We start from the raw sequence: 14426 nt of genomic DNA, 5'->3' as shown, positions 1-14426 counted from the left end.
CTTGAAAGAAGAGATGTCTGTATTTACAGGTTTATCTAGACAGCATGGTATCCACGTGGAATAGCCTACACTGAAACTCTAAAATGTGCCAAACTCCCTGCCTTTTTTCCCCCTTAAGCCATAGGGTGTTTCTGATTTGTTCTTTACTGCACCCTCTTTGAGAGGGGGGAATGTTGTGCTGCTGAAGTGGCAGCCTTGGGCAAGATGTGGTATGTTATTTCTCTTACTAGCTCTGGGGTTCAGTGCCAGCATCAGTGTACTTTGCCTTACTCTCCTCCCCTGCCCTTTTCTCCCTCCCAAAAAGTGAGGAGAAAACGCTGCCCCTGTCATTAACCCACATCCATTCAGGACAGTGGGGGTCCTGCCTCAGTCTCCAGCAGAAGTGGGAGCAAGCCCCTGCTGTTGGAGCATCTTCAGCTGAAGCCCTACTGAGGTGCCCCTCCTGCTGCTGAAGTGTAAATCCCCAGTAGCTCTTTTAACCACCCTTCTCATGCTACTTGAAAAATAACATTCTCTTGTCATTAACGCTGATCTATAGCCGCATTAATGTGTGAAATCACTGGGTGTGAAAATAGTGTACTAACCACTACTTAATGTAATATTACCACAGTAATGTCTCTAAAAATATCTTGTCCACTTGATTGCTTTCATTGTGAACTAGAGATAATGTACCACTTACAGCTGATGATTAAAATTCATAAAGCTTTGGTTCTTAATTACAGCAACTTGCAATCAAAGTGAAATGTCAGATCCTGAATGTTGTTTATCTGTATACAAATTCTCAAAACCAAGAAAATATAAGGATCGTCTACACAACAAAGCTGAGCTGCTTTGCTTTAAGGTTAAGTGAAATAAATACGCATGTGAGTATTACACTGAGACGGGCTGGAATCAGTGAGTGTGAGATCTTTGACAGTGGCAGAGCTAACCTCGTATGAAACACACATCTTTGGAAAATATATTGATGGAGATGGGAATGTAAACTTCATGGAAAACTCTTGTGGGTGGATGGAAGTAACTGTTCGATGCGCCGCGAATAGAAATTTTGCAATTCGGGCTCAAGGTTAAACCGAAGACAGAGACATCTGAAAATGCAGAGGTGGATTCCCACTGCCATGGGGAACTGCTGTGGTGGCTGACAGGAGAGGGTAGGGTCCTTGGTTTCCAATGTCAAAATGACCTAACTCTAATCATGCTCTTGGTCAACAGAGAGCACTGCACAACAAAATCACATTCTTCTGGGTGCCCTTAGCACTGCATTTCCAGAGCTATGTTGGTTTTCTTTTTCTTTTAAAGTTAATGCTAAACCCTAAGGGTTTACAGTGCTCTGAGATGTATCTTACCCTAAATTTACTAACATACACTCTCAGCCCTAACTCCATATCAACATAGCTCCTTCCCTTGCATTTTTGTTGTTGTTGTTGTTGTTTGTTTGCTTGGGTTTTTTTGTACTGGTATGTGAGATACAGGCACAGCTAAGTGTAGAAACTACAGTTCTATTCCATTTATAGTCCTGCTGGCATTCTTCATTTGTTGTATCTGTCCTGTGCCAGTCTGGAAAAATCCAAAGCAGAGGGAGCCAATTTCTCATCATTTTCCAATGCCAGTAAAACATAACATTAAAACAATAGGATCACTTCCTTTCTTAATCAGAGTAGCTCCATGTCTTTCTTTTGATTAAATGTCACTTTGAAGGAGATCTGACCCATTGTTTGTAAACTTCTTTAGAAAAGCTAAATTGTTTTTTTTTTCCCCACAGGGCACTCCCACTATCTACACACTGATTATTGTTTTTGCCAGTAGATTAAAAAAAGAAATATTTGCATAAAGGGGAAATCAAACCTTGACAATGCTATTCAATTTCCCAAGGCTTTTCCTACCACCTGTCCCTTCGGGTGTTACTCTTCCTGGTGGTTTGGTCATCTTTGTAGTGACACTGATGAGGAAAGTGCTCGATTTTAGAGCTGATCCACTGCACCCAAGTGTTATTGCCTTGCCAGTTTTTCTCATAGACATTTGCTGTTTGCCTACCTCTGTTCCAGCTGCACTGGTGAATGTTTTAGAAACACCAACACCATTTTCCCACACTGGCCGCATCACGCAGCTCTGATTCACTGTGACTTGTCCTGGCACGGAGTTGTCCTGCTGACTCTCGTGGCTCGTGACAATTTTGTGGCTGCCTGCTGGTGTTTACACCGCTTGCACATCTTGAACAGCACGGTGAGTTTGCAGTGGGAAGGATTTCTATGGCTATGTGGCTTGGTGAGTTCCTTGGTGCGTCCTCTCTAGTGCCTCAGCCATCAGCAATTCCTGACAGCTCCACACTTCTGGAGTGTCCCGCTGCTACCAAAGCTCTCCTGATGGACTGCTGCTACAACAAAAGCTGTTCTCCACATGCTCCTGCTCCTCTGCTCCTGTTTCATGGGTGCCATTCAGAAGACAGGCTCAGCCACAAGCAAAGCAGAAGCCTCTGACCAAGCAGAGGCAACCTAAGTCCCCTTCCCTCCCCACTTCTGCCCCTTCCCAGCTTCAGGCTAACCCCTTTGCCTAGGGCATGGTGTGAGCTTGCTGGGAGGTTGGTTCTTTGTGGCAGCTTCAAAAGGCCTCACACCAAGTCATGCTTGGAGCTCTCCCCTACTTAGTACCTGATCCCCTTTTCAGTGTTTCAGGTGTATGTGGCACAGTCCAGGACAAAAAAAGGAACATTCTCATAATGAAAAAAAATGCTGTCTTGTTCCTCCTCTTGACATCTTAGACAGAAAAACAGCAGGAAATTTGATGCAAGGGTCCTGTTGGTCTTTATGTTGCAGGTAACTTGGCCCCTCGCATCTCAAGCAATGGGTTTGCAATATATTACTCCCTGCAAAATGTGTAAGACAGTTACGCATACATTGTAGTGCCAGTGTCTAGTGGTTTATGTTAAGTGGCTTGCAGCTGCAGGCAGCCTCTGTAGGTACCTCCTAGTCTGCTTCCAGAGCTCCCAGTTTGCTTCCAGAGCCTGAACAAGCTCATTTGCAGGCAACTGAGGCATCCCTCCCTTCCGTGGCACTGTATCCCTCTCAGCTTACTTTTCAGTCCCACTGTTGGGACTGCTGACGGTCCCTGGGAGGGTTAGATGCTTCTCTTGGGAGCTCACAGCTCACAGTGAGGATGTGAAAGGAGATGCCCTTAGCTAAACTGTGTCTGTGTGGAGCGCAGAGGTACAGATGAATGCCCCAGTTTTCACGGTGCAGTTGCAGCAGGCAGAACGTGGCACAGCAGTGCAGAGACAGGTAACCAGGAGCTGCCTGGCTTGGGGGAGGAATCCAGGATTTTCTGAGCAGCCCAAGCCCACTGGGGAATGTGTCCTCAAGAGACAATGTCTGACAGCTATCCCACTCGCACGAAACATGTCGAGGAACTCAACGCGAGCACAGTGGGCTCGGTTTGCATTTCGCCTGTTGCCTCCTCACACTTCCCAAATGCTGCAAAAAAGGCCCAAGCATCAAAGGGAAGGCAGCCCCTGGCAGCCGTGCTCTGTGCCACTGGAAGTCCTGCAGGTTCCTGCTGCCATATGCTGCAGGTTGCTCGGGGAGGGAAGGCTCTCTTGTGCCTCTCACATTAGCCTTTTATTCCGTGTAACAGGTTCGGGGCTGGTAATGACAACTTTGCACCTACGGGTGAGACAGTTAATTTAGACTGGGCACCTGTTGCTCCCTTGTCCTCTTTGGCTGAGGATAAATCTCCTTTAAATACTGCATTTGTTGCCTGCTCTGTGAGCAAGAAATCAGACTGTGCAAAGGAGGCGAAGAGGTACAACATGTAAAAAACATGTCCTCCCACTCTCCCTTTTCCACAGGATAGGCGATGTTTGACTTCGCACTCGAGGAAGCAGCTGAGAAATCCTTCAGATGGTTAAACACTTCAAATGGTTTGGATGGGTAAACGTCCTAGATTTTAAAAATTTCATGGAAGTGCTTGAGTTACAAAGTGGACCATGAAATGTTTATGGAAATGTTCTTACCCTCCTGCTACTGACATCAGAACAAAATAATGTAGTAAGGAAGAGGAGGTGAGAATTTTAGGGTAACTGGAAAGTAAATGGGTGATGCTAGGTTTCAAAATGAACTCCTCATCCTTAGAAAGGAGATGCTACACTTGCCTGGTTTCCCTTGTTTCAGAGAATATCTAATTTCTGTGAAAATTTGCCCTTTTGATTAGAAAGCATTTATATTTCGAGTGATGCTTTCTCTCTCAGAGGGCTGCAGTTCTGGTGACCCTGAGCTGAGGCTTGGGCTAATCAACAGTCACCAAGGAATCCAAAGGGAATATTGCCAGTGCTGGTAAATTACCACTTAGTAAAAGGAAAATGTGTATTCTGGAATGCACAGTGCTGCTCCTCAGTGATGTTTGGCTTCAGCTTCTCATTCAGCAGCATGAAGCGAGCAATTCTTCTTTCACTCTGCAGTGAATATGATGTTGGTGAAAGGTCCTGGCCCGAGCGCCCTGGGAATTGAGCCCTGTGCAAGCCCTCAGCAGAGAGGGAAAGGATCCTGGCTACAGGCTGTTCTTCTCATCCGGTTTCAATGATGGAAGAGGAAACAGAGTTTACACAAAACCCAGCCCAACCCCCAGAAACATCTTGCTTTGTTTATGTTCCGAGCTAAGCCTGCGACTCTCGCTGTTTGGAAGAGCTATCCAGACATTTCTCCATCTGACTGACTTCACATCTATTCCTTGATCTCATCGAGAGATCTGGCTTTTAGCTCCCGCTCATGACGTCCCACTTTTCTCTCTCTCTCTCTCTCTCTCCCCCTCGCTCTGCTCTCCAGCGTCTGAAAGATCCCTGTATAACGTGATTATGCAACCATGCAAATGGACACGGTTCTTTTCATTTACTGCTAACCCCGCTTTGGGTCTCCTGTTACGAAAATAAAATTGTCTGTGAGGGACACGCCGTAGAAGGTAGAGGGGAAGGGAGTTTTATGAGTCTGGGTTTGAATGCTTGAAGGTGGTATGAGAGATGGAAACAGACTATTTGAAGTAAACCAGTGTGCCACCATCTCTCCACAGGAACCACCATCAGTTAATAGACTCAGACAGCTCTCCTCTGAATCCTTTCCCCCTAGGAAATGGCAGATACCCGCTTTCCTGGTTGTTTTCCTCAGCTGGAGGTCTCCCCCCCCACTCCAGCCCAACCCGGGCTGCAGGGAAATCAGCGGTGCTGCTCTCCCCGAAGGCCAATTTGCACCCTCCCACTGTAAACAGGCAGCTGCTTCTCCACTTCGCACCCAGGCGGGAGGGCCTCGGGGGGCTGTTAAACACACTCTGCTACCGCTGCCGCTGCCGCTGCTGCTGTGCCCGGCGCTTGGCCAAGTGCTTCCAGGACCTGGCCAAGGGCGACTGAGGAGGAGGAGGAGGAAGAGGAAGAGGAGTGTGGGAGTCCCTTACACGGGGAGGAAGTAAAAAAATGCCCAAAGCTTGTACTACTTGGTTAAAGATTCAAGACACCTCGGTCACTCCGTGTTATCCCTGTTAGTGAACTCTCTCCACTGCGGTAGGAGTACGACCTGTTCAGTTCTGGTGGCCTTTTTTATCACGGCACCCCAGCCCCCTGCCAGGGCTTCATGGCCCTTCCCCACGGGATGATCCCATGGATTGTCCCTGCACTACAAGCGCTAAGAGCAAAGGTATGGGGCAGGCTGAGGTCTGCCACTGATTCGGGCTGCGAGCTTCTGTCCGTCCTCCCCCATCAGCCCCTTCCTCACTGCCTGGCGCTGGTGCCGGGGATACACTATCTCCCTCCGAGTCTCTCCTGAACAGCTGTTTCTCCATCTCACTGCCCCTGGAGAAGGGTCTCATCTACCCAGAAAACTCGCCTTATGGAGTAGACAGGGCTCTCTCCCACAATGGGGCAGCACTTTGCAGCTACCGGGTTCTGGGAAGCAGCGGGAGGGAGGGAAGGAGGGAAGGCGGGACGAAATCCGTGATCCCGCAGCGGCGCTGCAGGGCGGGGGTGGGGACGGCAGACACAGAGAGGGCACAGAGCAGGGGTCCCCGGGCACGGCGGGGCACAGGGGTCCCGGAGGGATTTTGGGATGGGGGTGCTGGGCGGTGCCCGCCCGGACGGCAGAGGGCGGGCGCGGGCCCGGCGGCGCTGCCCGCGGGACCGGGAGCGCCTCGTCCTTCCCTCCCTTTTCCCACCTTTCCCCCCCCCCTTTCCTTTTTTTTGTTTTCCTTTTTTCTTAAAAAAATTTTTTTTTTCCTCCCAGTTTTTCCCTTTTTTATTCCTTTCCTTCGGGGGTACGCGCCGTTGTCGCTGCCTCTCCCCTCGAGTTGCATCCCTCTCCCTCTGCCCTCCTCTCCCATCTCCTCCCGCTCCCTCCATCAGCCTTGTGTAGCCTGGCGTGTTTCTCTGTTCCTCTCGGCGCCACGCAGCCCTCCCCCTGTGCAGCTCTCTCCATGAAATGGAGCTAAACAATTGCACCGGAGCAGCTTTTTTTTCTGTTCCTGCCCAACGCCTGTGTGCCGAGGCGCTACTGCTCTTGCGGTATTTCGGGTGCGTTCGTGCTGGAAATGCTAGGACAATAACAAAACTGTGGATTTCTGCCTGTGCCTTTTTGGATCATAATGAGATTTGAAATCCAGCGTGAACGAGATGTGATGGATGGCTGTGCTGATATTTTGAGCCGGTTTAGTTCAGAGTCATCCAGAGATGCCCAGGCCGAATAAAGGAGAGCATGGCCCTGAATGTTACCTGCCATCTAAGCCCCAAGAGGACATACCAAAGTGGCTGAAGCGACAGCACCATTTCTATTGGTTTTTTTTTTTTTCCTTTTCAGAGATAAATACGGTTCTGCAAGCACAGAACCTCTAGCAATTGAATCCCCATTCCTGAAATACAAAAAGAAGATGCATGTCTTCATCTGCAGGGTACCTGAAATGATGGTATCTGTGATCCGTGCACACTGCCCCATTACTGTGGTTTTAGCTGAGGCTGCCTCTGTCTCCCCTTGTCCCCTGATCTGCCCCCTTGAAATCCCTGCTTGAGCACCTTTAGGTCCAACCCCTGTCACACACGGGGGGCGGGGGGGATGCACAGCCCTGCTCCCTTCTCCTGGTAAAAAGGACCTTTGAGACTGGGAGCTGTGCTGCCCTGTAATTAATGTACACTCAGCCTCAAATATGCAGTGACAACAACTTAAATGTCGACATTCCTAGTTAATCCCTTGCTAACAAAATGTGCCTGGAAAGAGATGGTTCTGCATAATCTCCAGTGAACAAGATCTTATTTTAGCAGTACAAGCACTTGGGAGATTTCCCCAGTTTGACCAATGAAACCAAAAGATTGGCTTTGATAATCACAGCTGTAAATGATGCGTTTGATCCTCTCAGTGAGGAAAACGGGCTGCATGTGGCAGAGCATACAAACCCTCCTCTGCCTGAGCCCTCCTCCAGAGCAGCAGCAGGCTGGTCTTCCTGGGTGGTGCCTGTATGACAAGGGATGTGATTTCTGCTCTCTGATGTTCCCTGCTCTCCTCTCTGTTCAGCGAGATGTCCACAGACTCTTCCCGAGACACGTTTTTCAGACCGAACAGGGAGCAGCGTTAATAAGGATGTTATAGGGAAAATTTTACTTTAATACCCTTGTAGGAGGATTGGAGCAGGGACCATAGACATGTGGTGTTTGGATTCCTCTCTTTCTGTGTTGAGGCCAGCCTCACACTTATCCTGGGGAGCTCAGGCAGACCCGGAGCGGTGTTCCTGTTGTCTCCCTGTGGCTATTTTAAGCCTTCAGCGTAGGCGAAAGGCAGAGCACCCAAGGTGAGGAGATGAACCTCCCCACTGTTCAAAGCAGTCTGATGTTTCCAGCACCCTGGCTCCCTGCAGGCAGGATTCCTGCACTTCCAAGGCTGGCATCCTCAGACACAGGCCAGTAGCTTCCTCCCCAGCAGGCTGTGGAACCCGGGGGGCACCAACACAGGGTTTCTTGCCTAGGGTGGATCAGTGCCTGAGCTCTAGGCCCAGCACAGAAACACAGCAGGAAAGGTGGTGGGCTGTTCTCCTGGGAATCATCCCAATATAACACACAGTCCTTGCATCCCCAGGTTACTTGTGCCTGTGGTGTGCAAGCATGTGTTGGGGAATTTACCATTCTGCCTGTGCTTTTAAATCACTGGGTTCCTGCACACCAGCACCACCTTACACTCAGTGATAAAATTAGATCCACTTCTTCCTTTTGCATTTTATGGGGTCTTTTCCTTTTTAAGTCCTTGCCACTTGCTTTCTGAAGGGTGTCTGAGGGGTGCTCTCCCCACCATTATTTCGGTCTCTCATTTCAGCCCGACCGTGTTCACGCTCTCATCCTCACACCACCTCTCTTTCATTCTGCTTTGTTCTTCCACCACCACCTGTCACCTTCCCTACTCTGCTATCTTCTAGAGACCTATCTATCTCTTTGTGCTCTGTTCCTAATCAATCCCTTCCATTATTGTCTAGAACATCTTCCTCTCCCTCTTTTCCACTGCCCAGCACTTGCCCATGCCTCAGCCATCCCTCCCCAGCTCCCCACCACGGAAACACCCCTCACCGAGGTCGCAGTTGCTCTGTGCCTGTTGCACACCACAGCTGGGCAGCAACACCCCCTTTTGCAGCACTGTGGCGCTGCTCATGTTCCCGTGGTGACCTGAGTGGACAGGCTGTGCACTCACAGCCACCCCTGTGCAGCCACAGCTCAGGATAAGAGGATAGTCCGCGGGAAGGCTGCTCACCCAACCCTGTACTTGCTTGTCCTCCAGCATCTCCTGCTCGTGGCACTTGGAGACAGGCTACAGAGCTGGCCTGAGCTGTGATCTGGCCAGCACAGCTGTGCTGATGGGTGGAGCTGCCTGCTTTTCTGAGCATCCCTCATGCAACCTCTCTTTCCCTGAAAGGAGTCCTTCCTCATGGATGTATCTGCCCTGGTATTCCCTACTGCTACTCCATAGGTGCTCCTGGGGGCTGTAGTTGTTGCCCCTCCCCACTGCCCCTACTCACAGCTGCTTCCTCTGCCTTGTCTGCTCAGGGGCCCTGAGCACTGCTGGAGCTGCCACGCTGCTGGTCCCCTGGATCCCGCTGGGATGGAAATGCAAGGGCCTTCTTCAGCTTAAGCCAACGTGGAAAGGTGTGACTTCTGGGCTAGGATGGGCTCCCTAATTATTTAGTAACGAGTCTAAGATGTTTGAATCCAAATAACTGCTGGAGATGGCTTTGTGTAGCCCTGAGCCACCCCCTTTACCAACTTGCTGCGCCGAAACAAGTGTGCAGCACACAGATCCTGGAGATGATTGGATGTTTATTGAACCCTCCATTCTTCTTCAGAACCTGTAATGTTTCCATCTTTCCCTTATTCTCGTCTCCCTTCCCATCTACTTGTGACTGTTTCCTATTTTTACTCTTGACAAAGGGTTGTGGGCTTAGAGGCTGCTCTTGTTGCTGCAGATGTAAAATGCCTGCTGTGTGGTGTTTGCAATGGAAGAACCGCTCCTGGAAATTAACTACTTCACAGACCTGACTAATTAACTCTGCAGCCGCAGAGCTGTGGAGGAGTGTCAGTGTAGCTTCACTGCGGAGGGTGCTGGGCTGGGGGAGAGGGAGGGAAGGGAGGGAGAGAGACCTCTGTCTGTGATCCCAGCTCTCCATGCCACGGGAAGCAAGTAATTTCCCGCCTCTGTCCCTCTCTTCCCATGCCCTTGCTCTGTTCTTCAGTTCATTTGCTCAGGGCAGGAGCTGTTTCTCATTTCGCCTGTTCAGTGCCTTGTACAGGGAGGCCTTGACCTTGGTGGGGGCACTAATGGCTCCTGTTGTGGAAACAGTAAGTACTGGAGGGACAAAGAGTTATGGAGTCAGACAGCTCCAGGTGTCAGTTTGTTCCCTTCTGGGTGTTCTCCCTGTGCTATCCCTGCCTCCAGGAGAACTGCTGCATGGCTTTCAGAAGCACAGGTTGATTCCTCCATGGCAGCACCACATTCCATCTCTTCTCCTTCCCTCAGGCCCAAATCCAGACCTCCCTGGAACTAGTAAAGAGATTCCTGCAGAAACACACTGGAAGTGGACCAGGCTCTTACACCCTACAGAGCATAGTTTTGACATCAACCCACGTCTTTGGAGTATGTATGTGAGGTCACCTATACTATTTCAAGGCTAGATTTTTGATAGAAAAGGTTTCCCTCCATGCATCCTCCCATGGAGGTTTGGTGGGTCCACACTACCTGCCCTGGCTCACTCTTCCTTCTGTGCATGTCTCTGGAGCTCCTCAGGGAGCTCTGCTGGGCATCTGTGCATCTGTGGATGGGATGAGCCCTCTGCCCAGGGGCCTGCTGAGAGACTGCCAGGAGCCTCCCTGACCCACGGGAGGGCCACCTCCTCTTTCTGCCAGCTGCCAGCCCCCAAGCAGGCAGCACAGTAACCACGGCTTTTCCTTGCTGGGATGGTGGTTAGGATTGGGGATTGCTGAGTAATGCACAGCTCGGGTGGGTTTCTGAGGCTTGGGGCAGGCAGAGTGTGCAAACTAGAAAAACCCCGTTCCACCAAGCCCCAGTGGGTTGAAGTGGTGACAGCTGGTGCTGTTTGGGATCAGGGATCATGCCTGATGTTGTGGCTGTGTGTGCTCCCAGCTGACACTCAGGATTGAGCAGTGCTGGGACCGCATCCAGTGTGCGCCGAGGCAGAGGCACTCAGGCTGCAGACCTAGAATGAGGAAAGGAAGCAGAATAATTGCTGGACGAGGAAGGAGATATATTCAGCTCCTCGATTTAGGCATGCCTTCCCGCAGGATTGCCGGGCTGTGCTTGCCAAATGTAAGCTCTGGCCACCAGGGACAACAGAGAAGGAGCTTTTCTGGCAGCTCATGGAAACTCGAGGAGAAGGCTCAGAGCCAGGCAGTGCCCACTGAGGGGAGCAGTGACTGCCAGGCTGGGATTATGTGGGTGTGAGTGCTGAGGCATACCTGGCCCTGGGGCAGGTGACAAAGCACACCTGGAATCACTTTGGGATGAACTCTCTGCATTCCCTGGTCAGAAGCAAATCTCCTGGTGTCACTCAATTCCTCCTTTTGCTCCCCCTGGATACTGCAAACATTGTCACACAGGGATGCAAAAGGTGATGCAAGGATGTCCCAGCAGTGAAGACCCAAGTCACTGTGCCCATGCAGCATCATGGAGCCCTGTAGGTTTCAGAGCTCTGGCTTTGATCCCACAAGGCCGTGGCACCTTTTTGAAGCTGTGCACAAAGTAATGAGGGTAAGGTTGTTACAGAAGTCACACTGCTGAGCTGAGGAAGCAGGACTAGCGCTGAACCCAAGCCAGCTCATGTCCCACCAGCTCTGCTGTGCCTGTGTGCTCTCTTACAGATTTAGTGGCAGCAGAGCTCTGTGCTCTGTACTGCACAGGTTGTCAGGGTCACCAAGGCAGCAAACACTGTGGGACCATGCAGATTGGCTCTTCAGGGCATTGGCTGACCTGCCACATGCATGAGGTGCAGCTTTCATAAGGACTGCCTTGTCACCCGGTGTCATCCCCATCACTGTAGAGCTGTATCCAACCGTGATTCCCGAGTACCTTCAGATCTGCCCCTGGTTTGGCAGTCCTGCCTTGCTTCATAAGGATCACTCTGGTTATTGCTGTGATTGGTGTCTGTGAACTTGCAGAGAACCCAAAGACAAATGAAAGTTATGGAGTGTTGAAAGTCTCCTCTTTGTAACTTCATCCTGCAAGAATGTAAGTGTTTGTCAGAGCAGATGATCAGAGGTCAACTATGAGGGCAGAGCCAGAGCTGAGGAGATTTAAGGATTAACCTAGCAAAACCACTATCTGTGGTTCAAAACTTGTGCTTTCAAGTTCTGCCAGGATACCAAGGCTGGAGGTGATGTCAGTCTCCTGTACCTGGCTCACACATGACTTGGAGGCTGCACTCCTCTCCACACCAGATCTGCCAGAGGTCTGGAGAACCAGCTACTGCACTGGTCCTTACCATGCCCATGCAGCCAAGCTCTTTCTATTGTCCAGAGCTCAGAACCGTGCATTATGCCAGTCTGAGCTTACCCCACAGCACCTCTGCAGCCACCTAGATGGTCTGGATACCAGCTCATGCTGAATCTGGAGCAGGCAGCTCAGAAGAACAACAGCAGAGAGCCACTACTGCAGCAGGTTGGGTTTTTTTCCCCAGCAACTGCAATTGTTAATTTGCTTGATAATAGCAACAGATATTGGGCAGGGGAAAATCGGCAATCAAACACCAATTAGCAGTTCAAACTTTCAGCTCCCCCACTGTCCCTCAGTGATGGCACCCACCCTCTATGTCCTCTTTCTCTGGGTCCTGTATGGACCACAGCTGTATGCCCCATCTTTGCTAAGTTTCTTTGGACCAACACACAGGTACATGCCAGTCCTCTGCCTCATCCCAGTCCCTGATCTGTTGTGCTGGGCTGATTTGTGCCCCTGAGCTCACCCTGCAGCACTGTAATGTCTCGGGCTCCTGGGTGGAAGGTTGGGCTGGGGATCATTGGGGCTGGTGAGAGGGGACACAAGGGACCCTCCTACAGCACAAATTTCACTTGCAGGTGACTTGAGCACTCTACCCCAGCTCTGAGAACAGCTGGCTTAGTGTTTGAGCGTGACTGCTGGAAAAGTAGTGTCTGCCTACCAGGTGTAATTCAGGTTCATCCACCTGAACCCAAGGTGAACCTCTGCCTGCTGTGCACGACAAGCAGCCAGAATGCTGCAAGCACCGGGACACCACATCCCAAACCCCCAGGACACCACACCCGAGACCCCCAGGACACCCCTGCCTTGCAGAGCCAGGCTCAGGCAGCTGTGTCAGTGCTGGGTGCAGGCAGGGGAAGGCAGCCAGCTGTGCCCCCGGGCTGAGGGCTGGGAGGGGAGCACTGTCAGCTCCAGCCCTGGCTCCACCAGCAGCAGCGAGAGGGGTGTGTGTGCAGCTGCAGCGTTGGGCAAGAGATGCTAATGGGAAACAGAAACAATTCAAACTGCACAGTGGTGGGAGAAACACTAACAACGTTATGGCTTGGAGCTTTTAACAGCCCTGCTAGTGAAATAACTGCCGGTGAAATTACAGTTTTTTTCCCTTTTCTTTTTTTCATTAGGACACAGAAGTTTTCCAGCTTGTTATACCAGGGCCAACAATATCCTTCAGTGTCAACAGGGGCTTGGGTGAGCCAACATTTTTTCTGCTAAGCAAGAAGAGCAGCACGTTGTATCCCTTCCCACTGAGCTAGTCACTAGGAGCACCGCCTGTCTCAGTCCACGGGCAGGCAGAGGTTCAGGGTTGTCCCTGGCATGGCAGCAGCAGCTCCCAGGGCAGCGCTGTCCCCCTTTCCCTGCAGAAGTCCTCAAGGCAAGCACATTGCAAATGTCACCCTTTGGAGAGAGAGGCTGTGAGGGCTGGGGCGAGTCTTTTCTTTCCTCTGGGAGGTGGCAGAGCACATTCTGGATAATCATTTCATGCTGCTTGGGAGTGGTGCATAGTTTGGTTTCTCTTTGGTTGTGTTAATTGTGTGGTAAGGTGCCTAGAGCCTTCTATTGGCATCTTTATTTATTTAAATACAAATGAAGAAGGCATTAAATCAATTGTTCTTTTTTTCTTTGCTCTCTCTTGCCTTATCATTGTTTCTATCACGTACTCTTAGCTGTGCTGGGCTTTTGCTTTTTCAGCTGAATCAGTGAGATCACTAAGTGAGAGTCCCAGGCTGAATTTCCTGCAGACTCAGGCAGGGTGCCCTGAGCAAGCACACCTTATGGCTCTGGCTTTCCCCTACTGCTATTTCACTCACATTTCAGGGCACTTCCTAACCTTACTTACTGGCCAAAACTTTGGTCTGTGACCCCTTGCACGCCCAACCCTCCTGCAATGCAAAAATTAAAAAAAAAGCTGCACAGTATGGCATTCATTGAGAGTAGAATACATTCCTGTTACTCCTTCAGTTACTCTTCCTTTCATCTGGACGAGCTAAATCTATGTGACTCTGTCAACCCCTCTACTGTTTTAACCTCTAAGTCCTATAGCTAGGAGCAAAAGCCAGTATTCCTGGATTAGATAATTCTCTTGCTACTTAGCAAGTAGTTTTTAACCAAATGGTGAACTAGGAGTTGAGGCCCTCTCTCCTCGCCAAACTCCATAAAATATAATTACTCCTGGAGTTCAAGTGGTGGCATGTTTTGTGAGAGATCTGGAAGCCTAGTATGCAGCTTTCAGATAGACGCTGTAATTGTGCTCATGATTACCCCCCCTCCTTTTTTGTTCCCAACGATTTATTAAATTTGAAAATTTAATATTGAAAATCTGCTGGGAAACTACGGTGTCTGTCGAACAATCTGCTCACCGTGGTCTGCCATAGACCAAAACACCTGTGGCACTGATTTTGGGGCACTCGCTGTGTCTGTGGGCTGGTG

Source organism: Manacus candei, unplaced genomic scaffold (genome assembly GCF_025592945.1).
Source record: "Manacus candei isolate 608988 ecotype Guabito, Panama unplaced genomic scaffold, ASM2559294v1 h1tg000014l, whole genome shotgun sequence".
Lineage (NCBI taxonomy): Eukaryota > Metazoa > Chordata > Aves > Passeriformes > Pipridae > Manacus > Manacus candei.
The sequence above is the reverse complement of the archived record's forward strand: the minus strand, read 5'-3'. Positions refer to the sequence as shown.